We start from the raw sequence: 24,104 nt of genomic DNA on the forward strand, positions 1-24,104 counted from the left end.
GAAGTTAGGTAGAGCCATGCCGCCTTCTGCCTTTTGTCTTTGTAGGGTCGCTCTTTTGATGCGTGGATGTTTAGAATTCCAAATAAATGAGGTTATTGTTGAATCTAATTGCTTAAAGAACGATTTATTAATGTATATTGGTATGTTTTGAAATAAAAAAAGGAGCACCTAAGTAGGTGAAGTTAATTCAAAATTGTTTATACTTCAAACTTGGACAGACTGATATCCCTGTAGTTTAATTGACTTGGTGTTAGTCTGTGACTGTCTTAGACTGTGGGGCAAAAATCTTGTTAACTAGAGGCAAAGTTGCAACCACTGGATCTGAGTCTGATACCTCTGAACTAGTAGGTGGCTTGATCTCTCAGGCCTATACAGGTTACCTTCTGCCTGTTGTAATTCTCAGGCAAAAGGGTGTATGCCTTGCTCTTTACCGTACAATGGGCTTAGAAGTGTAGCACCACATTGGGCACCAGAGGGAGCTCTAGGAGTACGGTCACAAGGTTTATGAGCATTATTTAAATTTAATGTATACAGTATTTACGTGTGAATAAACAGTAAAATGAAAATAAAACAAATAGAACAATTCTGTGTCGTTAATAATCTTATATATCAGAACTGTAATACGTACTATTCTTTACATGTCATGAGGTACCAAACTGTGATTAATAAATGGTGGAGGGAAAAGGACATTGGACACATCAGTAATCAAATTTTTTTATAAAATTTTATATATTTATTTATACATAAGAACCCCCAAAAAAAACCCAACAACAGCAAAACAGAAACCAATAAAAAACATTAATTTAGTTAAGGAGGCAGCAGTACATAGTGAACTTCCTGCAATCCACCATTTCTTCTAAAAATCTATGCATGTCTTGCACATGGCTAAACCCAAAACAAAATGGAGCCAGAACATCATGGGGGGATTTTTCGTACATGGATTACTCGTTTAGCCAGATGTAATTGTTAACAATTTGGCATGATCCTGGATCTGTCGGTTTTTCGAAACTCTTGCTGGATGTGTTGTCATAGCAGCAGATCCAAATCCTCAAACCTGTTTGGAGCAGGTTTGTTCTATGTAAACAAGGATTAGCTCACACACTTAATCAGTTTCCATGCATGGAATGCATTCAGTCATGGCTTTGCCGTTCATGAATGAGCTACTAATTGATATCGGTGCGCAAATTATAAGAAGAGAATTTCATATAGAGAGGGCTTTGCACGATCGGCAAGATCTTTTATTGCTCCCGGAGGAAATTTTTTTCGAAATTTACCACTTTAGCCGAGGGGGAATTTTATACCTCAAAGATTTATTAGCACCTTATATTCGAAGTCAAACTAGGCAAAGTTGGGGTCTCACAACCACACAGACAGTATGCATTGCTTTGAGTTTTTTTGCAAGTGGCACTTTTTTATATATCGTAGGTGATGTGGAAAATCTATCTAAAAGTGCAGTTTGCCAGGCAATTGGTAAAGTCTGTTTGGCTCTAAAATATTTCCTTCGGGTTTTCATAGTGTTTCCTGGACACCTGTGTGTGCAGACAATAAAAGAAGCGTTTCATGCCATTGCAGGTACACAGACAAAAACACCCACAGTCCCATAAACAATCTCACAATCAGCCTAACATTCTCATTACCCAGGATTTCCAATTGTGATTTGGGCCACATGGGACTGATCAGAGTGGAGTTTGATAAAACATTATTTGGAAAATGTACCTCCCCTCCTGACGAATAATCAGACACAGTGTCTTCATCAAATATTTGACCTTCGTCAATATCTCGTTGGTCAGGCACAAGTTCTAGGAATATGACATTCCCTGCAACTGACCCAACAAAAAAAAAATGGCCTCAGAAACAGGGTGATGGGCATTTTGCTGGAGAGCCAACTCTTCTGCAGGGATTAGGTCTGGACTGCGTGGACCTCCACCTGTTTTTTGCTTCTCTGCCTTCTTGTTAGCTTTAAAATTAACGTTTTTTATATTATATATGATTATGTCAACAATTTTTTAAATAGTTATATACCTATATTTACCAGTTTGAAGTACAGTATATTCTTGTACTTCACTTTAACCTGTTCCCATGCTCACGTTTGATCTGGAATTACGACATATTAAATAATAATTAATCTGACACAACCAAAATGAAAACTACATTCAGTAAGTACAATGCACACTACTTAACGTTTAATTTGTCAGCCACTTTTTGCCAGCTGTCTTTTCTGGTTTGGGCTGCTTTTGCAGTGTTACCCCTTGTGCATATCCTTCGAATAAAAGGTCTTCCTCAGCTTGTGTAAAAAAAAAAAAATAAATGCACCCGTTCTTTCCTCATTTTGTTGCAGCCTATTAAAGACTTGCTGATCATGTTTTCTAGACTTAATATATATGGGCTTTTCAATCAGCGCGGGCGCGCGCATTCATCTCGGATGATTAGATTCAGTTAGACTAATCTACTACATGGCTGCGTTTGAAAAACTGACTTATCCCGGATGAGCTTTACTGGCATTAACTCATCCAAGATGAGGCATCTGATCTCGGATTGTTTAAGCGACGTACGGAAAATACCCCCCATCTCTATTAACTAGTGAATCTTCCTCTGCATTCATTGCTTCGTACTCCTGCAGAGCCTTCCCAGCATCTTTCTCTTTCATAGTCAGTATCTGGGGCAACTGGACCAGACCAATGAATTGGTGTTGGCTGTCACTGCACCACTGACTGGCTGTTTTTGCGTGTGCAAGGACAGATACATTAGACAGGAATAAAAATTTGGTGTATTTATGTAAATGTGTTTTATGCAATTATTATTGATATATAAAAAACTGATAAAAAAATGTACTTCTGGTGGTATTGACCCATCTCACAGTAAAGTATAGTAAGTATTACAGTTCTGATATATAAGATTATTAACGATACAGAATTGTTCTATTTGTTTTATTTTCATTTTACTCTTTATTCACACATAAATACTGTATACATTAAATTTAAATAATGTTAGCAAGTTATGATGGTTGCATAATTGTTTTTTCCTTGGGATAACAACGGGAACACTAAACTAGCACCCTCTAAACATCAGCGCTCTCGCTTCGCTACCACGGCAATGATGCTAGTAATTACAATAACAGGCAAGCATTTACCTTAGTTAACTTGATCTGTTAAAATGGTAAACATGTTAAAAAACCAACACAGGCCAGCCAAGCAACGTGAATATGCACATGTTAACATGATTAAGAATATTCCATATCGTTCATAAATGGTAAGACTATAACTAGCAAACGTACCAACTTAGCAATCAGGAAACATCTCCCCGGTTGCACTTCCTGTTGTGGCTGAGCGTGCATCTGACGTCAGTGGCTGAGCGTGCATGTGGCTGAGAGTGCACGGTCTGCAGCCAGACCCTTTTGGTTCTCTACCCTCGAGGCTCTGTTATGGTCTTTCCACAGTTTCACCAACAGAAACCTTGTTATGAGTTTTATTTTCTCTATTCTCAAGTTTGATAATCTCCTAGATACTCAACTAAAGGCTGTGAGTGACCATCCAGTGGGTAGTAGCAACACACAAGGTGTACAGATGGCAGGGAATTAATCACTGCAAACGTATGACCAGCACTTACTTAGAATACCTCATTCATGGGAAACAATTGCAAGACTCAAGTCCCATCACAAATGGAGTTCAATGGCTTATTAAAGCGCTTAAGTAAATCTATGGAAACGGTATTTGCAGATAGTGAAGATTTACTGTATCTCGAAATGTGTTTTAAGCTATGAAGATATACATTTAAGATATCTAAAAAAGATTTACAGATATCTGAAAACAGCTTTACTTCAAGAAATATAAAATGCACTTTAAGATATCTCAAATAGATTTCCTGGTATCTTGAAAGCATTGACTTGAAGCTGGTGAAATGATGATGCAGGACAAAAGCAAGCTGCATGGGTTGCCAACTAGGCAAAAAACCCCATTTACCCACCCACCCATTGTCTAACCCGCTGAATCCGAATAGGGTCACGGGGGTCTGCTGGAGCCAATCCCAGCCAACACAGGGCACAAGGCAGGAACCAATCCTGGGCAGGGTGCCAACCCACCGCAGAAAAACCCCATTTAATTGGAAGAAAATAAAAAGAATGAAATTTGAAGCACTTCAAAGTGCATTCTGTATCAATTGCAAGTCCTTTCAATCAAGCATTCTTTTTTATATGGAGGTGGTTTCTGGCTCGGTTTAGCGCAGAAATATGGTCACTATCTAAATGAGACACCATCTTCCTAGAGCAGTCTCCTTTTATATGCTGCAGACCAGGAGGGGTGGGGCTTCTTTTGTCTTGGTGCCCTCAAGTGTGGTTTCTCAAATCCTTGAAGGAAGGAGACTGTTAGCGGTAGCACCCCTTCTCATTCCTCGGTGGTATTACTTACTCTAGGCAAGCCTAGAATACGACCCTCTGGTGTGCCTGTGTGACACTGTACATTTTCACATGTCTGAAATATATTTCATGGTATCTGAAATTCAACTCAAGATATCTTGAAATAACTTACCGTTCATTTCAAGGTGTCTGAAATACTTTTCCAAATATTTTAAAATAACTTCCTCTGCAAAAGCGTTTTTAGATACTGTATCTCAAAATCACTTTCTGTGCATCTCTTGAAATAGGCAGTAAGACCCAATAAAATAACAGGAAATTTTACAGGATGTGATTTCAAGATATCACCAGATGTATTTGAGATATCTTAAATTACACAGGATATTTTTTTAAGATAGTTGTATATCTTGAAATGCACAGGAAGTGATTTAAAGATATCTTGAATTGCACTTTAGTTCTTCTGAAATGCATTTAAAGATATCTCAAAATGTACAGCATATCATTGTAAGATATCATGAAATTATTTGAGATATTTTAAAATACATTTTACATATCATAAAATAGCTTTATTTTCAGATATCTGTAACTCTTTTTGAGATATCTTAAATGAATTTCCAGATATCTTCTATAAATGTTAATTCAGCTTGCCATATTCCTGCTTATTTTCAGATAACAAATTGTAAGGTTCAGTATCTTGAAACAGACAGGAAATCCCTTTAAGAACAGAAAATTTTACACTGTTATTTTAAGATATCTTTTCATATATCTTAAAATGTATACAAGGTTAGTTTGAGAGATATCTTGAAGTGCATTGGCAGTTATTTTAAGATATTTCAAAATATATTTTAAATATCTAAAAGTACATTTTGCGGATTTTCAAATGTAAAGGAGCATATTTTGAGATATCTGGAAATGTTCAAATATCTTAAAAGATGAAATGTGTTTAAAGATATCTCAATTTCATTTTCAGATGTCTCTCAATGTTAATTTGGATTGTTACATATTAGTATCTGCTGTTTCACTGGTCTGTTAGCAAAATGGCTGGGGTTCAGTCTCCAGTGAAAGTCCTGCAACATGTTCAAAGGACATTTCAAATCTCAATTAAAGTATGAGAAAAGAAGTATAGATGTACATAATTAACTGAATAGTGCTCTCTCTCTCTCATGTCTGATACAGACTTTGGTATTCATGGTCTTCCACTTGTCTCTTTCACTTGCCATACTAAAAATACCATTAAAGCTTATGTTGTTCCCAAACCGTCTTACAGCATTTCTACTGATGATGTTTCTCTGCTTTTCTCTCTTCACAATTATTTTACCCAGCAATGCAACATTTTCAATGTCTTTAACTCTGTTCATGCGCTCCAAAATATTTTTATTCTTTATCTCACTTAGTAAATGTCTTTTCTCCTGTGTTCTATTTAGTACTCCCTAATACTGTATATTACGTTAACTGTCCATGAAATCTTTAGCATTCTTCTTAAAAAACACATCTCTCAATTCTTTAGTCTACCTTCATTTGTTTTGCCCACAATCCATGTTTTACAACCCCAAGATAGACCAAACTTATCAACATTTAAATCTTCACCTTTATTTTCATTGTTATGTGTTGCTTTATAAGTGTGTTTTAACATCATAAAAGTTGTTTTTGGCATTGAAATCCTTCTCTTGATTTCCCGATCACATCTTCCATCTTTTGTTAAAATGCCACATAAGTAACAAAAGTAGTCCACTTGCTTGACATTTTCAGATTTTACTTTTAACTGGCCTGCTGGGATTAGTTTGCCTTTTTCAAAACACCAAAATGAATGGCACAGAAATGTAACGTAAATTAGTGAGCCAATAGTTTAGAAATTAATACTGCAAATATTTTTCAGCATTCTAGGGACCTGATAAGCAGGACATGGCAATGCCAATATGAAAGCAACACATCAAAAATGTGAAAAAACTAAAGACAAAACTTAAAAAAAAAACATTACAAGCATTTTATGTAAAAATATCAACAAGAGGTTATTACAATAAAATTACCAGTTTGGATACTAATTAATCCATTTTATATCAAATACAGTAATTGCTTTTACAGAGAAAAACATATTAATCATTGGTTAACAATTAAGAAAAAAATCTGGCATTTTTAACAAAGAATCCAGAATTTGATGTGATAAATACAATATATTTTTTATTGCTTTCCAAATTTTGACTCAGTATTACCTCTCATTACTGAATCGCACACATTAAAAAGAATAATTCTTGTAATTGGGAGAGATGTGTAATTAATATGCGTTGTTCATTGCTTTATTAAAGAAAACGTGGATTTTGGCACCTGTTACTGTAAATCAATTGTCTTGTTATTTCTGAAAATAACAGTAACAGATATTAGTAAATATGCTTTAAACCTATTTCAAGCAACTGTTCAGTTTTAACTGACATTCAGAGTTAAGTGAATCTTTACAGGAAATATAATGCAGTATTTCTATTGTAAATCTATAGGTTTGCAGACAATTTAACTACAGTGTAACCTAAATGTCAAAAGTGCAATGATTTAAAAAGCAGAGGTCAACTGCTGTTCTGGTTTAAAGCCAAAACGTATGGCATATACTTTAGCAATTTTAGCAGGAAAGTCCATTTACTTGCCTAGTTTATTTTATAAATCTCCCTTATGACATAATAAAATTCAATATTATCCTTTACAATTGTGTATGTATGTATACATACGTATATATATATATATATATATATATATATATATATATATATATATATATATATATATATATATATATATACTGCTCAAAAAATTAAAGGAACACTTTGAAAACACATCAGATCTCAATGGGAAAAAGAAATCCTCCTGGATATCTATACTGATAAAGACTGGGTAATGTGTTAGGAATGAAAGGATGCCACATCGTTTGATGGAAATGAAAATGATCAACGTACAGAGCCCTGAATTCAAAGACGCCCCAAAAATCAGAGTGAAAAAATTATGCGGCAGGCTAGTCCATTTTGCCAAAATTTAATTGCAGCAACTCAAAATTGTACGCAGCACTTTGTATGGCCCCTGTGTTCTTGTATACATGCCTGACAACATCGATGCATGCTTCTAATGAGATGACAGATGGTGTTGTGGGGGATCTCCTCCCAGATCTGGACCAGGGCATCACTGAGCTCCTGGACAGTCTGAGGTGCAACCTGGTGGCATTGGATGGACCAAAACATAATGTCCCAGAGGTGTTCTATTGGATTTAGGTCAGGAAAGTGTGGTGGCCAGTCAATGGTATCAATTCCTTCATCCTCCAGGAACTGCCTGCATACTCTCACCACATGAGGCCAGGAATTGTCGTGCACCAGGAGCCACTGTACCAGCATAGGGTCTGACAATGGGTCCAAGGATTTCATCCTGATGCCTAATGGCAGCCAAGGTGCCTTTGTCAAGCCTGTAGCGGTCTGTGTGACCCTCCATGGATATGCCTCCCCAGACAATCATTAACCCACCACCAAACTGCTCATGCTGAATGATGTTACAGGCAGCATAATGTTCTCCATGGCTTCTAAAGACCGTTTCACTTCTGTCACGTGCTCAGGGTGAACCTGCTCTCATCTGTAAAAAGCACAGGGCACCAGTGGTGCATCTGCCAATTCTGGTATTCTATGGCGAATGCCAATCGAGCTGCATGCTGCTGGGCAGTGAGCTCAGGGCCCATTAGAGGACATGGGGCCCTTGGGTCACCCTCATGAAGTCTTTCTGGTTGTTTGGTCAGAGACATTTACACCAGTGGCCTGCTGGAGGTCATTTTGTAGGGCTCTGGCAGTGCTCATCCTGTTCCTCCTTGCCCAAAGGAGCAGATACTGGTCCTGCTGATGGGTTATGGACTTTCTATGGCCCTCTCCAGCTCTCCTAGAGTAACTGCTTGTCTCCTAGAATCTCCTCCATGCCCTTGAGACTGTGCAGGGAGACACAGCAAACCTTCTGGCAATGACACGTATTGATGTGCCATCCTGGAGAAGTTGGACTACCTGTGCAACCTCTGTAGGGTCCAGGTATCGCCTCATGCTACCAGTAGTGACACTGACTGTAGCCAAATGCAAAACTAGTGAAGAAACAGTCAGAAAAGATGAGGAGGGAAAAATGTCAGTGGCCTCCACCTGTTAAACCATTCCTGTTTTGGGGGTCATCTCATTGTTGCCCCTCTAGTGCATCTGTTGTTAATTTCATTAACACCACAGCAGCTGAAACTGATTAATAACCCCCTCTGCTACTTAACTGACCAGATTAATATCCCATAAGTTTCATTGACTTTATGCTATACTCTGATTAAAAAGTGTTCCTTTAATTCTTTTGAGCAGTATATATATATATATATATATACAGGCAGTCCCCGGGTTACGTATGAGATAGTGACTGTAGGTTTGTACTTAAAAGTTGAATTTGTATGTAAGTCGGAACAGGTACATTATTTTAATAAATGCTATTGTTGACCGACTGTAACCAAGTGCGCTGCCAATGAATGATGGAGTTTCACTTCTCTCTGACCTTTTTATTATTTCTACTTTATTTTCAATGGTGATGGTTTTTCTCTTCTTTATTGTATCACCAGCACTTGCATCAGATTTGTGTTTCAGGGACATTGTTGAAGGTTGAAGACAAAAGGTTAAGATGAGCTCTTCTGCACAGCACTGTACATGCTATCACAGCAGGAAGGCACCAGTCGTCAACACGTCTGATGTACTGACAAAGAGACAACATCTTCCTATGTGCGTAACAGTACAAGCAGGCCTGCTATTGAGAATGAATAGGGGCATCGATAGGCAGTTCATCACCAGCCCACCTCACAGTCACCTCCACTACAGTATACTGCCTGCAGTGTCTGTCCAGCGAGAACAAACATGGTGCGGCCAAAGGCGGGTAGTGAATCGCCCCCATTCAATAGGCAGCCATCTGATGCACACTACAATGCTACCCCCCGTCTCCCCATTCATCCTCAATGGCCTCCGTTCAGCCACAACCAGGTCACCGCTTGCAGCATTACCAGCCACCCACCGAGAACGAACGGAGCAGCTGTGTGTGGTGGGCGGGCAGTGGAACCGCTTGCCACCGGGAGCCACCTGAGGGACACTACACTGCGCGGGCAGCAAAATCGCCCCCCTCCAGCCTCTCTCCAGCCACCGCTTGCAGCGTCCCCGGGCCGAAGATGGCAGAGCGGCAGTTACTGAGGCGCATGCATCGCAGCTGCGGCCCCGTTCATAAGTCGTAGGTTGGATGTTCATAACTTGGGGACTACCTGTATAGCTTGTCTATGCAGTATTTTTATTAATATACAGTATATACAGTGCCTTCAGAAAGTTTTCAGTCCCCTTCACTTACTATGTTTTGTTATGTGGCTGTCTTATACTAAAATTATTTAAATTTTTTTTTTCCCTCATCAAGCAACACTTCATACCCCAAAATAACAAATTGTAAACAACGATTTAATAAGTTTTGCAAATTTGCTAAAAATAAAAAAAAAACTGAAAAATCATATTGACACAAATATTTGGACCCTTTATTCAGTGCTTTGGTAGTAGTTATGACTTCTCACACCTGGATTTAGAGATTGTCTGCCATTCTTCTCTGGTGATCCTTTCCAGCTCTGTCAAATTGGATGGAGCCCATCAGTGGACAGCTACTTTTCTGGTCTCTCCAAAAATGTTTGTTTGCTTCAAGTCTGGGCACTGGCTGGGCCACTAAAGGACATTGGCACAGTTGTCCCTAGGCTATGGCTGTATTGTATTTACTTTGTGCTTAGGGTCATTGTCCTATTGGAAGGTGAACCTTTGGCCCTGTCTGAGGTCCAGAACACTCTGGAGCAGGTTTACATTAAACATATATTTGTACTTTCTGCATTTGGGTTTCCCTCAACCCTGTCTAGTTTCCCAGTCCCTGCCAATGAAAAAGAACCATTGAAATGGTGTTGTGCAGACGATAAGCAGTGCCTGGTTTCCTAGAGAGTTTATGCTTATAAATTATTTCAACAAACCAGAAAATTATGTTTCTTATAGTCTTACGAGTTCTTTAGGTGCCTTTTTGCAAACTTGAAGTGATCTTTTCTATGTAATCTGGACTCTGTGCCATAAAGCCCCAAATTAGTAGAGTACTGCTGTGGTAGTTGTCCTTCTGGAAGTTTCTCCCATCTCCACTTAGGTTCTCTTGGTCACCCATCTTACTATGGCCCTTCTCCTCCAATTGCTCAATTTGGCCGGGAAGCCAACTCTAGGAAGAGGCATGGTTGTTTAAAACATATTCCATTTAAGAATTATGGAAGCCAATGTGCACTTGGGCTCTTGGAAACATTCAGCCTCGCAGAAAGTTTTTTTTATATTCTTCCCCAGATGTTTGCCTCGACAGAATCATTTCTCTAAGATTTGCAGCCAATTTGTTTAACCTCAGGTCTTCTTTTTGCTCTGATACATATTATAAACCTCTATAGACAGGTGTGTGCCTTTCCTAATTATGTCCAAGCAATTGAATTGACCACAAGTGAACTTCAAACAAGGTGTAGAAACTTCTCAATTATGATCAATCATTGCAAAGGGTCTGCATATGGGATATTGTGTCAATGGGATACTTCATCTTTTTTATTTTTAATAAATCTGCAAAATTTCCTAGAATCCTGTTTTTGCTTCATCATTGTGGAATGCTAAGTGCTGTTAAATGAGGGGAAAAATCAATTTAATTTTAGCATACGGCTACAACATTAGAAAATGTAAAAAATGTGAAGGGGCTCTTAATACATTCTGAAGGCATTGTAGTTAGGTTGATAAAAGAGTATAAGAATAAAACTAAAATTAAAGTTTTGTAGTACTGTACGCAAGTTGCAAATAAAGAGAAATGTTGACTCTTGTGCATATTGAACATTTAGTTAATGACTACATTATAGCTCAGTGGTATCAAGTAACTACAGAATATTAATCAAATGTACATTCACCAAATTACACACTTGCAGTAGAGCATATATCAAAGGCTTGCCAGCAGTTGAGGTAACTAATATTCATAGTGTACTAAGGAGGTCTATGCCAGCTGGCTCCCTAGGTAGTAGTGATACTAGTTGTCATTGGCAAAGTACAATGAAATTCTTACTACTATAGCAGTACACAAGTAAAACTGCCCAGGCATCTGTCCAAGACTCGGTGGGACCTGTATGTAATGTCCTCTTTGCTTTTATTTTCTCTTAATTAATGTCCCTCTGCACTGGTAATTTGCATCAACAAAGGAATTGTAAAGTACAAGAACTGCAATGGATTTAATTGCATTAATATTAATGTCTAGCCTCCATGTATTACATACTATATGGGGAGGTGTGCAGTAGGAAAGGTCTCAAATGGATATTGATTTTTGATTTGATTATATAACCACATAACGTTTGATGCAGTTCTACTGGCTTAGGAAGTTGATATAAAATACACCTCATAATAATATTACACATTGAAAATATGGAATAAAATCAGTAGATGGTTGTGTAATGTTGCTGAATATAAAGTGACTGCAGTAAAGAGGAAGAGATGCAAAGTACCACAGAAAAATATTTTTTAGATTATTTGAAATTTCTTTCTGTTATGTAGCCATGCTCCTCATATGGAGTTTTTTATGCATTAGATGTAAAGTGTATTTGCTTTCCTATTTTTGTGTCTGATGTTTTTATTCACCTGCCATCTTTATAGCTTAACTCAATTAAAGCAGGAATGCAGAGACCTGAAGTATGTCAAAATAAATAAACTGAACATATAAAGTATTTGTCCATTTTATTGGTCTTGGAGGCCATATAATATTAGCTTAATCAACATTCTATTTCCTTGCTTTACAAAAAAACAGCTTTGTCCTTCTAGATTTTATTATATCATGGCAGTGGAAAAAAAATGGAGTCTGTAATCACATTGTAGAGTACGTTGGCAGCCCCTTTGATGCATGTGTTAAACGTTCACATCCAATAGTGATTTTCTCCATGCTTTTATAGTTTTTCCTTCGGCTGCTTATTGGAGAAAAGTGTATTTGTCTTTGCTGTTACAGCATTTTTATTGTAAAAATATATCTGACATTTGAGTATTAGTAATACGGTCCCAATATTAAGACTAGGTGCTTGCATGGTGATAACTGCCACTGCATCATTAGCACAGTCAATCTAGAATTTCTCATTAAAGAAAAAAATGTATGGCAGTCATTATATTTGAAAAGGAAAAAGGAACAGCTAAATTGATAGACAAATGTCTTTTTTTTGTTTTTGTCTGCTGCATTTTAGTTACACTTATTACACCTATTTTTCTTATTTTTAGTTTTTGTATAATACTTTCACTTTCATACTTTACTAATCTATTTATATCATTTTAACATAAAGGATAGCAGTGTTTTACCTCTGACCAAAGGTTCCTAAGTTCAGTCCTGATGGGCCACAGTGCTTAAAGGTTTTGTAGTTTCCAGCCCAAATGCCTAATTAGAATTCTATCCTTGCAAATAACAGGGCTGTGGAATCATTGAAAAATCCTGCCTGCCAGACTTCGAAAAGCCTGCAAAATACAGCTCCTACTTCAGTTCCACCTTTTGTACATGCCAAGCTTGTAACTATAGTTTTATAGGATATATTATTATTATTATTATTATTATTACTGGATGTACATTATTAATTTTTTTTACTTTTATTCAAAATCCACACCTTCATCTTATATAGAATTCAGGTGAATGAAGTTGCTTGATAATAAAGATTTTAGATAGAGGTGTACAGTGGGAGTTCACATAAAAATTATGGGTGTAGGACCTTTTTTCACATATAGGCAAAACATTTTTATTAACATTTAGAAATAATGGATGGCAAATTGCCTAGAATGTGCAATAAAACTCCAGTAACTTCTTTGATCATGAGCAAAACATATTTAAAAAATTATTTGCATATAAAAACTCCAGCATATTTCATGATGTTACTTCAGAGTGTCAGATATTCAAAGAGTATTGAGAAAATGGAACAGGCAGATATGGAAAGGACCATCAACACTGGCCAGTATTGCACAGTACAGTAGAATAAACAGAGAAGACTGAGATCTGGAGAGGGTCTTCATTGGTTTAAGCTTCAGGTGAAAGTATCTAGCCTATCTGAGCCATTTTAATACTGTACTTGCTGGCCAAATCAATTTGCTTTATAGAGAAGCAGACTATGGTCCATGCTATCATTAAGTAAGAAAATATTGTAATAGCTTTGTGCAGTTTATTCAACATTTCATTGACAAGGCTGCAAAACACACCAGATTTGACATCTATGTTTGAATAATCCTTCTAAATGCACGTGTTGTTTTTTCTCAAGCTGCGTAGCTCCAAAGTAAATGTTATGATATATGGGACACCATGATAATTGTTTATTGTGTTCATTGTGAATACCGTTTCACTGCATGGGACATAATTTACATATCATAGTAAATGTAAATGTGCATTCTTGTCAAAAATGAATGCCTACATTGCAAATCCTTATGTCGTAATGGTTAACTCTAAGTAAGATCTAAATAGCCCACATATCTTCTTGTCTCAAAATGCAGCACTTCTTGCCATTTTTTTCAACAAGCATTCCATCACCTTGCTTTATTTTTCTTTTACAAGTATATTAAAGTCCTTTGTAGAGTGTACGCTGCCAGTGTATCTGTGCCCATTTCATTAAAATAAAAAAATATCCTGGTATCAGATTATAAAAAAGTTGTATTATTTATTTGAGGGATTTTGAGTAGTCAGAATATCAGTGGGAACAGGATTAAAAAGTATCCCCAAACACAGCTTTAATATGCTTATAACATACCATGGAGTTGCACTGGCAATCAAGGTCACACCATAACTCTATCTGCATGTCTTGTGTATCTTAAATCATGTGGCATCCCCTATGCTACTGTTGCAGTCCAGGGTTTGCGTGGGTGTCAAAATTCTTGAGTTTAAAACAAATTATATTGCCACATCACTATGTTTTTAATAGCCTGTTAATCACTAAATAGGGCAGTTTTATTTTTCCAAGAGGATATGTGATTAATAAAGAACTTGAGACTGAAGTCCCAGAGTCAAATAAAATTTTGCAACTCTGACTCTGCCAAAAAATGACTACTGCTGATTCTAACTGACTGTAAAACATGGCTAAAATCTGAACTTTTTATGTAGTTTAATTGCTTATTAGTGTTCCCTTCTTCCATGTCAAACCTTTCTTACATTTGTAGATTTTTCTTTTCTGAAGATATCATCCAAAAGACTTTTGCCCTGGAGTAAATTAGGAATTCTCAGTCCATCACTTTTTTCACTTTTCCATTTCTTTCCAAGCATTTCTTCTTTACAATAAACTCACACAGGTGTAAATGGGGCTGAGTGATATGGTGAACCTTTGGTTCTCTTTCATTTACATCTCATTATCAGTTGGCAACTGTAAAATCAAAAATCAATTAAAGGAGAAAATATAGCATTTCAAGTACCGATTCAAGTTTTGAAATTCTAACAAATAACTGAAATGAAGGATAATAAAGTTTCTTGAGACATAATTGTTTCAATAAGAAATAATTATTTTTTTGTTAATTTATCTGCCTGGGATTTGTTTCCTGCCTTGCGCCCTGTGTTGGCTGGGATTGGCTCCAGCAGACCCCCGTGATCCTGTAGTTAGGATTTAGTGGGTTGGATAATGGATGGATGGATAGTTAACATATGGAGCTGGACCTCAAAGTTGCAGACACTTGGAGATCTCTGCTGTAGTTTTGAATGTATGTCGTCTTAGGTCAGCCCCTGCCTAGTAGCACTGCAATGTATCATTGTGTAATAAAGCAATCACAATAATTCTGTTAGAATAAACCAAAGGTATCTTATAAATCAGTCATTTTCGGTGATAAATGCTTCCATTCAAAGGTTTTGTTTGAATATTGGGTGAGAGAACAGTCAATCAAAGTGGCTGCAGTTTTTAAACAACAACAGCTCTCAGAGGAAGATTCCTCAATGTTAAATTAATGTATCTCCATGTTTAACTGGAATACTAAGACCACAGGGGTTTCTCTTATATTGACTGGTAGAACATTCCAGTGTTTGGGTGCACTATAGCTAAATTATTTACTCCTGCAGTAGTTTTACTTGTCATATGAATGTCAAACAGGCCTGTACCTTAAAGCTAAAGTGTTTGCTTTGTAGTAGTGCTTTGGGATTGTTGATTAGAGAGGTCCTGATACTGTGCAGCTCACAGGTGTATGTATACGTTGGCTCCTGCCTTGCGCACAATGCTTCTAGGGTAGCCTATGCCTCCCTGGGATTCACATTTCCATGTCTCACAACCATATAGCAAAACAGGAAGCACCAGGACCAGGAAGCCTTCATCCTCTTTCAAAGATATTGAGAATGTCACACTCCCCATTCCAGTGACCTCATGACCACCAAATCCCACATGGTCTCCCAATCCATCTACTGACTTCAAAGGAAGAGTCACCAGAGGCATGAATGTCACTGCTGAGGTAAATAAACACTGCTGGTGGCTGTGCCAAAGAGGTCATTAAAAGCCTGGATCTTGTTTTTTATTCTGGACACTCACAAGCCCAGACATTTCGGGATGTCCCACAGAACAGCTTGATCAAAAAAATTGACAAAGGCTGCCAAGAAACTCTGATGATTTTTGCGGTTGCACTCAATGAAAAATAACGTTAGTCATTATATACTAAAATGTGGTAGTGTTTGTGATGCAATTTGTGTTAATCTAAGAAAATTACCAATTTTTTTCACTTTCAATGTGTAACTGTGTTTTTCATTATTTTATCATGTTAAAATATGCAATACTGAAACAGACATTTCAGAAAGTTTAATCTTAGCATCCATATATATTGTGAAAAGTAAAAAATTCCTACAGTTCTCAAGCAGTACAGCATTATGTGAAACATAGTGCCATAAGCACATTAATGTATTGATTTGTTTTAATTGACTCTGTAATTTTTTTCAGTATTATTTTTTACATTTTTATTACAATATCAATTACATGACTGCACTTTGCAAGGCTATACAACCATTGAATTGCTGCAGTTTTATGTCATGTATTATGAATGATTTAATTAACTAATTTAACTGATAAAAGAAGTATGCATGTATTTGGTGGTAAATACCAATTTTCCTCACTCTGTAAATAGAATTAAATATCCAATGCACATGCATCACATAATCTCTATATGTAGTGAGGAGATGGATTAACACAATGTAGAAGCTCTTGAAAGCCCTTTGTCTACATCATTTAGATTCTCCTTAGAATGTATCTCAAAAAGGAAGTGATACCCTGTTCTTTGTTGAAGTTAAATATTTATGAGGCATTCATCATTTTGTTAAGAATAGCATGCAGATAAATACATGCATCCCTCCCTACCCCCAAACCCCGCCAACACCAACACCTCCGGGGAAAATCACTTGCCTCACATTAAAATAGAATAAAACAAAAAAGGTGTAGACCAATATATTGTATATGAGCAAGACCTAGAACTGTGCATAAAATATATTTATGTAATTTACATTTAACGTATTCAATCCCTAAATGAATGTTGCCCCTTTGCAGATGTCTCTATTATAATTGGCTAGAGTGCAGATGCAGATGATGAATGGAGGCATTATACAATCTGATGGCTGTAGGCAAAACGAAGTGCCAGTAGTGCCTGTTAGCAAAAAGATGGTGGCTAAAGCTGATTCAGGGTAACATCATGGAGTAGAGGGTTCGATTTAGTAATGATGGTTATACTTTTGTAATCATTCTTATTTTTTAACTGACTCCAGTGGATACTGGTCAGCTCTGTAAAACAGTTGGCCTTCTTCACCAGATTATTCAGGCATCCAAAAGATCAACCACAATAAAAAATTAGCATAAAGGATAATTGAAGTAAAATAGCTAAAAAGAAATGAAATAAAGTAGATCTGCAAAATAAATGTTAATTAATGCTCTTGAAAATATATATGTTGTGTGGCAAGTTTAAGGTGATAGAAGATATTGCCTCTGTTGTGATCACAGCTACAGCATCAATTCAAAGTATGATCCTACTGCATATAACACATTTTGTTTACAAACTACAAGTACAGTATTAATATACTTTTACAGATCTTTTTTATTTTGTTGGAAAAGAATGAGGTGCTGGTAATTGTGTAAATGTCTCACATCCGCTCAGTTAAGTTTCAGTATCAAGAAGGATAACTTGATCAGTGTGGTAAGCCCTACTGCTGGACACAAAATGAAGAAAATGGGAAAAACAAAGTAACAACCAATCCTGATGATTTCCAGTCATTAAAAGGGTGTAGCCTCATCACCATTGTTTCCAAGACTAAACTCTAGTCAAAAAAGGAATGTTAATCTAGATTTAAATAGGGATGTCTGTATTTTTACCAGGAATTTTATATTTTATTGGTGAAGTCAGCATCTCCTAAAACAACTTTACATGCAGTTTATTTTTTTTTATGGCTGTGTATGTTTTGGAAAATACGCCTTAGTAAGTTTATACGGTAATGTGAAGGTTGAAGTGTTTATGAGTTTGTGTCAAAAGGAGGATTTCAAAATCTGATTTAAACTTATCTGTAAGCCTATAGATGTACTTCCTTCTTCTAATTACGTTTTATATTTTGAATTAAATGTAGAGTAATATGGCATTAGTCAGTTGTACTTGATACAAATAGATGAACATACGTTCTTTATCCTGATTAATAAGTACTGCTTTTAATTTTCCAACAATTCTTTTCAATGGGAAAGCAGATTTTTTAATGACAATCTGAGAACGAAAACTTAGATCAGTGTCCAAGATTGCACTTAAGTTAATTGTGGATTCTGTCATACTAAAGCTCAGGCTCTTTAAAATCAGGAAATGTTCATATTTGTTCCCCTATCTTCAGTGTTACCTACTATAAACATAAACTGAGCATCATCAGTATAAGAATGGAAGTTGTTACTATACTATATTTGCCAATGGCGTCTTCTAATGGAAGGTTATGGAAAAAAACAAAAACTGTTTCCATTGAGCTCAGTAATACGTTGTATTTAATTGCAGACTGTAATAACTTGGTTCTGCTTTCATTAGATGTCTGCATAAATTTGTAAATATTATTGTAAACCATCTAAAAACTGTGCCTGACAAGCCAACTATATTCTCTAATCTGTGTGTGATAACATTACTCTTAATAGTATTAAATACTGTACTTAAAGTAAATCTAAATTCATAATTGTAAAATGTTCTATATTGAAGAATATTGGAATATCATTTACAATATGAGGTAATGCTGCTTCATTGCTGTAACTGTGGTGAAAATCTCATTGAAATTATTCATAAAGTTAATTTTTTTCAAGGAGTTGAGAAATTCATTTTTTTCAAATATGTTCATCACAAATTGGTCCAGATTACCTAATGTACTGTGTGAGACACTGAACTTTAAAACAAAAGTTTGCCAGAAATATTCTTGTCTGTGATGCATGGTAGTGACCCAAAGGAAGTCAGTTAACCTGTCTGTACTCCAACTGTTAAAAAATTAAGTAACATTCATTTAGATTACATTAAAGGTGACATTAAGTATAGTGTAATTCAGTGGTACTAAATCTGGAATTACAATTGCACAGTTTGTAACTAAGTGGTTTTTTAATCCATAAACTCTTTGCAAATAATTTTTGGTATCAAGTCAAGTTGGGGAGCATGCACTGGTGCAGTGCGTTGCCGCACCCACTACATGATGAAACAACTTGGGATCCCGGTTGGCAACCCCTCAGGCAGACACGCGGTCCAGTCCCACCCTCTGGAAATGACCCTCTATCTGCCACAGCCAGGTGTTATGTGGGTGACCCCTTCGCCTGGTCCAGTTACTTGGGTCCCCAACAATGAGGATCTTATGAGCCGGATCACCCACGGAGAAAAGCGTCACATTGCCATTGTGCCGTAACAGACGCTCCCTCACAATGCAGATAATGTGCCTCATTCGAGAGTCCATGAGCAACTGCTCATTCAGCACAAAGTCAAACCAATGGTACCCAAGGATTTTCCAGAGAGACAGTACCAAAAGAGTCCAGTCTTCATCTCAGGTCACTGGATAGCGTCCATATCTCGCAACCATATATCAAGACAGGAAGCACCAGGACTCTAAAGACTTGGACCTTTGTCCTTTTGCATAGATATTGGGAGTGCCACACACCCTTTTCCAGCAACCTCATGACCCCCCATGCTCTCCCAATCTGTCTACTGACTTCATAGGAAGAGTCACTGCCAAGGTAAGTAAACCTCTCAACAAGGCTGACACTCTTGGTATATGCCAACTTAATATTTGTGATTTCTTATTTGTCAATTTCTTAATTCTTTAAGAAAACTTGACTGTCATTTATTAACTTTAATTCTAAATGAAACCCTAAGGTTGAATGATCAAAGCAAGCTTTCCTAGAAGGCCTTCTCTCAATTATTTAGACTAGCAGTAAGAGTAGTCTAGTAAATTTACATTTTTATTGTCCATTTTAGCACTAATTGTTGCTATTCTAATGAGCCCTTGTGGTATCATTAATGCACTGTGAGGTTTTTTTTTACTTTGTTTATTCTGAAGGCATCCCCTTTAATGTAAAGCTTGTTTTATACTTTGGATGAGTTAAAGTTATATTTAATTTGATGTACATCATTCTAATAATTGGCTTCTAAGAATATTAATCTTAATTGTATCACGGTTCCAGGTCTTATCGGTGCATTTATTGGCCAATGCAGGAGCAGATTAGAAGTAATTAAATATTTCTTTGAAAAGTTTTCATTAACAGAAGTGCTAAATTACTTCATGAATATTACATAGTAAATGAAATTGAGATGTAACGCATAACAATTGTGGAAGTTATAATTATTTAACTAGTTACATATAAATTATAGCACCATGTTTAACTATATGTTTCAGTATTGCAGAAAATAAAAACAAAATAAAATGAAACAGTAAAAAATGGTTGCTGTAATGGAGTATAACCCTTAAAACTGGCAGTTAATTTTTATTTTTTAATTAAATTTGTAATAATTTGTATATTATATGAATGTGCACAATGATTAAGTATTACCTCATCATCAATGCTGAACCTTCTAATTTAATTTGACAGCATTAGAACATTGGAACCTAGAATGCTGCATTTTAGACCTTGAATGATCACAACTAGAAACAATGAATAACAAGAAATATAGTATATGGGTTTTAGTTAAGAGCAAAATTTGAAAAGTGTGAGTCAGGTCTGTGCTGTTGTCCTTCTCTCTGACACCACATCAGAAAACACTGTTACATGCTGTGGCCAGTTTCTAACTGTTTTTACTGGCTGAAGAGTAATAGGAAGTACCTATCCAATAGGAATTCTTCTTGCCTTCTTGGAATGTTGTACTTTCACTGTCAAAACAAAAGAGTTAAATTTAAGCAATAAGCAAAAGGGATTTTATTGTGGGTTTTTGCCCCATATGCATCCAAATAATAACTAAAGCCTGCCATTTTATGATGTTAAAATGTAACTAGTGTAAAGGCCTTTGGGCATTTCCTTTTGTAATTTTAAGCTTTTGCCATTGTGTTGCGGTATATTATTACTGGACATGAAGTATGATTTTATAACTATTTGTGATGAGAGGTCCACAGTAAAGTATGATTTTAAATAAATAAACGGGTCGTGGAGTGTTAAGACTCTGGGTGTGAGCCTGCCAGTGGTTCCTCCAGGATTGACTGGGGTGCTTGACTGGTTGTACATTTACGTGCAAATGTGAGTGAATCAGTATGCGGAGGACCACACTCTGCAGGGCAGAGAGGAGGTGAGATCAAGAAAGAGAACAAGAACAAGATCAGCAGTGAAGACTGTGAGAGAGCAGTTCCTGGTGCCTGAGCAGAGCCAATTAGCATGAGAGGGAGAGGAAAAGGGGTTGTTGGAAGAGTGAAGGATCAGCACTCTAGGGACTGATTTTTCAGAGGAGCAGGCTCAATGACAGAGGAGCCCTCCTCAGGGATCCGAGGGATGGCAGGTGTGTGAGAAGGAAAATGGGAAGACAACTCCAGTTGGACAGAGACAGCCAGGAATGGGCTCATGTGGGATGAAAGCATGCATTAAGGACCTGACAACTGTTTAATACTGTTTATATGGCTGGATTAACTCACAGACTATTCACCATTTTTAAAGATTAATTTATTTATGAAAGAACATTTTCCACTACACTATCTGACAGATTGTTTGTGGATTTTAATAAATGCCCTTGGCATTTTTGCATCAACCCTTTGTTGAATGTGTGTGTCCTCATTTTTCCAGCTCATCTCAGTTAACGACTATCGACAGCTTAAGGTACAAGAGGCTCCAGGGATCATGGAGCTAACCTGAACTGTCACACTATTCGTCATCCTAATAATGAGTCAAGTATTCATACATGAAGACAGGTTTGAATTGATATCTAATTTAGTGGTGTCGGCTGATGCACAACTTTAATATTTTGCTTCTGGTAACTTTATTAATTTCAGTGAATCATAAGTTTAACAATGGCTGTTATGATAACCAGTCAGCTCTACATGTTCTTAATAAGAAAAAATGTGGAGTATGATAATAAGAAAATTTGGTTTTGTGAGAATAATTAATATTTATTTCTGAGCTCTGGTTTGAGTATTGTTCTATTTTTCAGGAGTTAGGGTGGGTACTATTCTTTAAAATGGGAAGGAGTTTAAAAGCATTTATATAGCTTTAGGCATGAACCAAACCTGGGTTTTGTACCAGTCTATTTCAGGGTACACCCAACCAACCAACCAAAAACCATTTGCTGCACCTGCCTAATACAGATTAGGGTTGCTCACATCTAAAGCCTAACCAGAATTTTCAGAAGGAAAACCAGTCTGGGAGGAGTGCCTGTCAGTTAAAAGGCACAGTTTTGCAAACATCTATATTTATTCATACAGGGCAAAGTTTGATATTGCCACTTAAGTTAGATTATAGGGGGAAAATCAGGGGGACCCAGAGGAAACCAAGAAGAGTATGCAAACCTCGCAAAGGCACTGACAAAGCTGCACTTTACGCCTAAATTCAAACTGCCTTACAATGCAATTCAAATTATAGTATAAAAAGGGTTGTAATTACCAGCATATGTAAGATTTCATGGATTCTGTTTTATTGAAAAAATCAGTGTGGATTTATGCTAACAAGGCCTCAGACTTTAGAGGTACATTACAATATAAAAATATGTTTACACATTTCAACAGTGGTTAACTGGCATAAATAAGTGAAGAAACACTTGGGATCAAACCAGTGATTCTGTTTGTTACTATATAATATTGTAGCGACCCGTGGTTGAGTCTTAAAGTTTTCAGAGCCGAACTCAGCCATGTACTTCCCCCAAGCTGGTCGGCCAGCGGAATGCCAGCGCCATGCACGCAGCTGTACCTAGCTCATTAAGCAAGCGAACACTCGTGTCCCATACACCGCACGACTCCGAGTGTCTCGGCAATCATTGCTTAGATGAAATCTTAGCAATACACAACTCTGTCCTGTTGTATCTCTTTATTAGAGCAGATAGTCAGAAAACAAAGCTCAATCTCATTGCAAAGCCATTGCAAAGGTCATTAACGAAGCCATCTTTCTCATTGATGGTAACTATTTACAATTTAATAACCCTGGACGGCAATAACCCAAACCCACCCTACTAGTTGAACACAAACACATACAACAATTACAACAGGAACAATAATTCGATTGCCTTGCTAATTTAACACAACAGTAAACTTTACATAAATTACCCACAATGCATCAATCCAACAAATGTCCTGGCTGACGACGGACACGCTTCGACTCTCCTGACGTTCTAGCACCCGTTGCTATGGCTCAGTCCTGAGTCCCGTCCATCTCGGCACTGAGGGTGGATGATGGAGATATACTGTGGTTATTCTGCTGATAGTTTCGTGGAGGACCTCGGCGATGTGGGTAGCGTCTGTAGCGGTTACTGTCTGCTGCATATTTGCTTCCCTGGACTGGGGGTTGATGTTGGTTGGACGCGACTGACCCCCACTTCCTCAAGCTGGTCCCCTTCCATCCCTCGTTCAACTGCTCTCGTCAGCTGGTGCAGGCGTGGTGATCGACCCGTCACTGACCCAGCCTGTAGCACCTCCTCAGCCTGCTCAGCCTTCCGCAGTGCCTCACTCAGATCTCGGGGTGACAACAGATGGACATGCTGGCGGAGACGCTCCGGTGTAAGGCCCCGCAGGAAAGCATGGAGGCTGCGCTCCTCCCTCGCTGCTGCCGGGAAAGTAGGGTAGCCTGTCCGTGCATCGACCCTGATGTCAGCTACGAATGCTCCCACACTCTTACCTTCACGCCGGCGTCGGTTAGTCAGCTCCTCTCTGCTGTGCTCTTGGATGGCACGCTCTAATTCTTCAAGACTCTCTTCCATAAACAGCCTGGGATCCCACTTCTGACACCAATGTAGCGACCCGTGGTTGAGTCTTAACGTTTTCAGAGCCGAACTCTGCCGTGCACTTCCCCCAACCTGGTCGGCCAGCAGAATGCTAGCGTTATGCACGCAGCTGTACCTAGCTCATTAAGCAAGCGAGCACTCGTGTCCCATGCACCACACGACTCCAAGTGTCTCGGCAATCATTGCTTAGATGAAATCTTAGCAATACACAGCTCTGTCCTGTTGTATCTCTTTATTAGAGCAGATAGTCAGAAAACAAAGCTCAATCTCATTGCAAAGCCATTGCGAAGGTCATTAACAAAGCCACATTTTTCATTGATGGTAACTATTTACAATTTAATAACCCCGGA

At 37.5% G+C, this 24,104-nt stretch overlaps 1 protein-coding gene across 2 annotated transcripts in view; it reads left to right on the forward strand.

Moving 5' to 3' along the window:
- LOC120523506 (interleukin-1 receptor accessory protein-like 1) overlaps positions 1–24,104 on the forward strand; it is a 1,790,033-nt gene that overhangs the window by 929,110 nt on the left and 836,819 nt on the right. The gene's annotated exons all lie outside the window — the stretch shown is intronic.

Source organism: Polypterus senegalus, chromosome 2, assembly GCF_016835505.1.
Source record: "Polypterus senegalus isolate Bchr_013 chromosome 2, ASM1683550v1, whole genome shotgun sequence".
NCBI lineage: Eukaryota > Metazoa > Chordata > Cladistia > Polypteriformes > Polypteridae > Polypterus > Polypterus senegalus.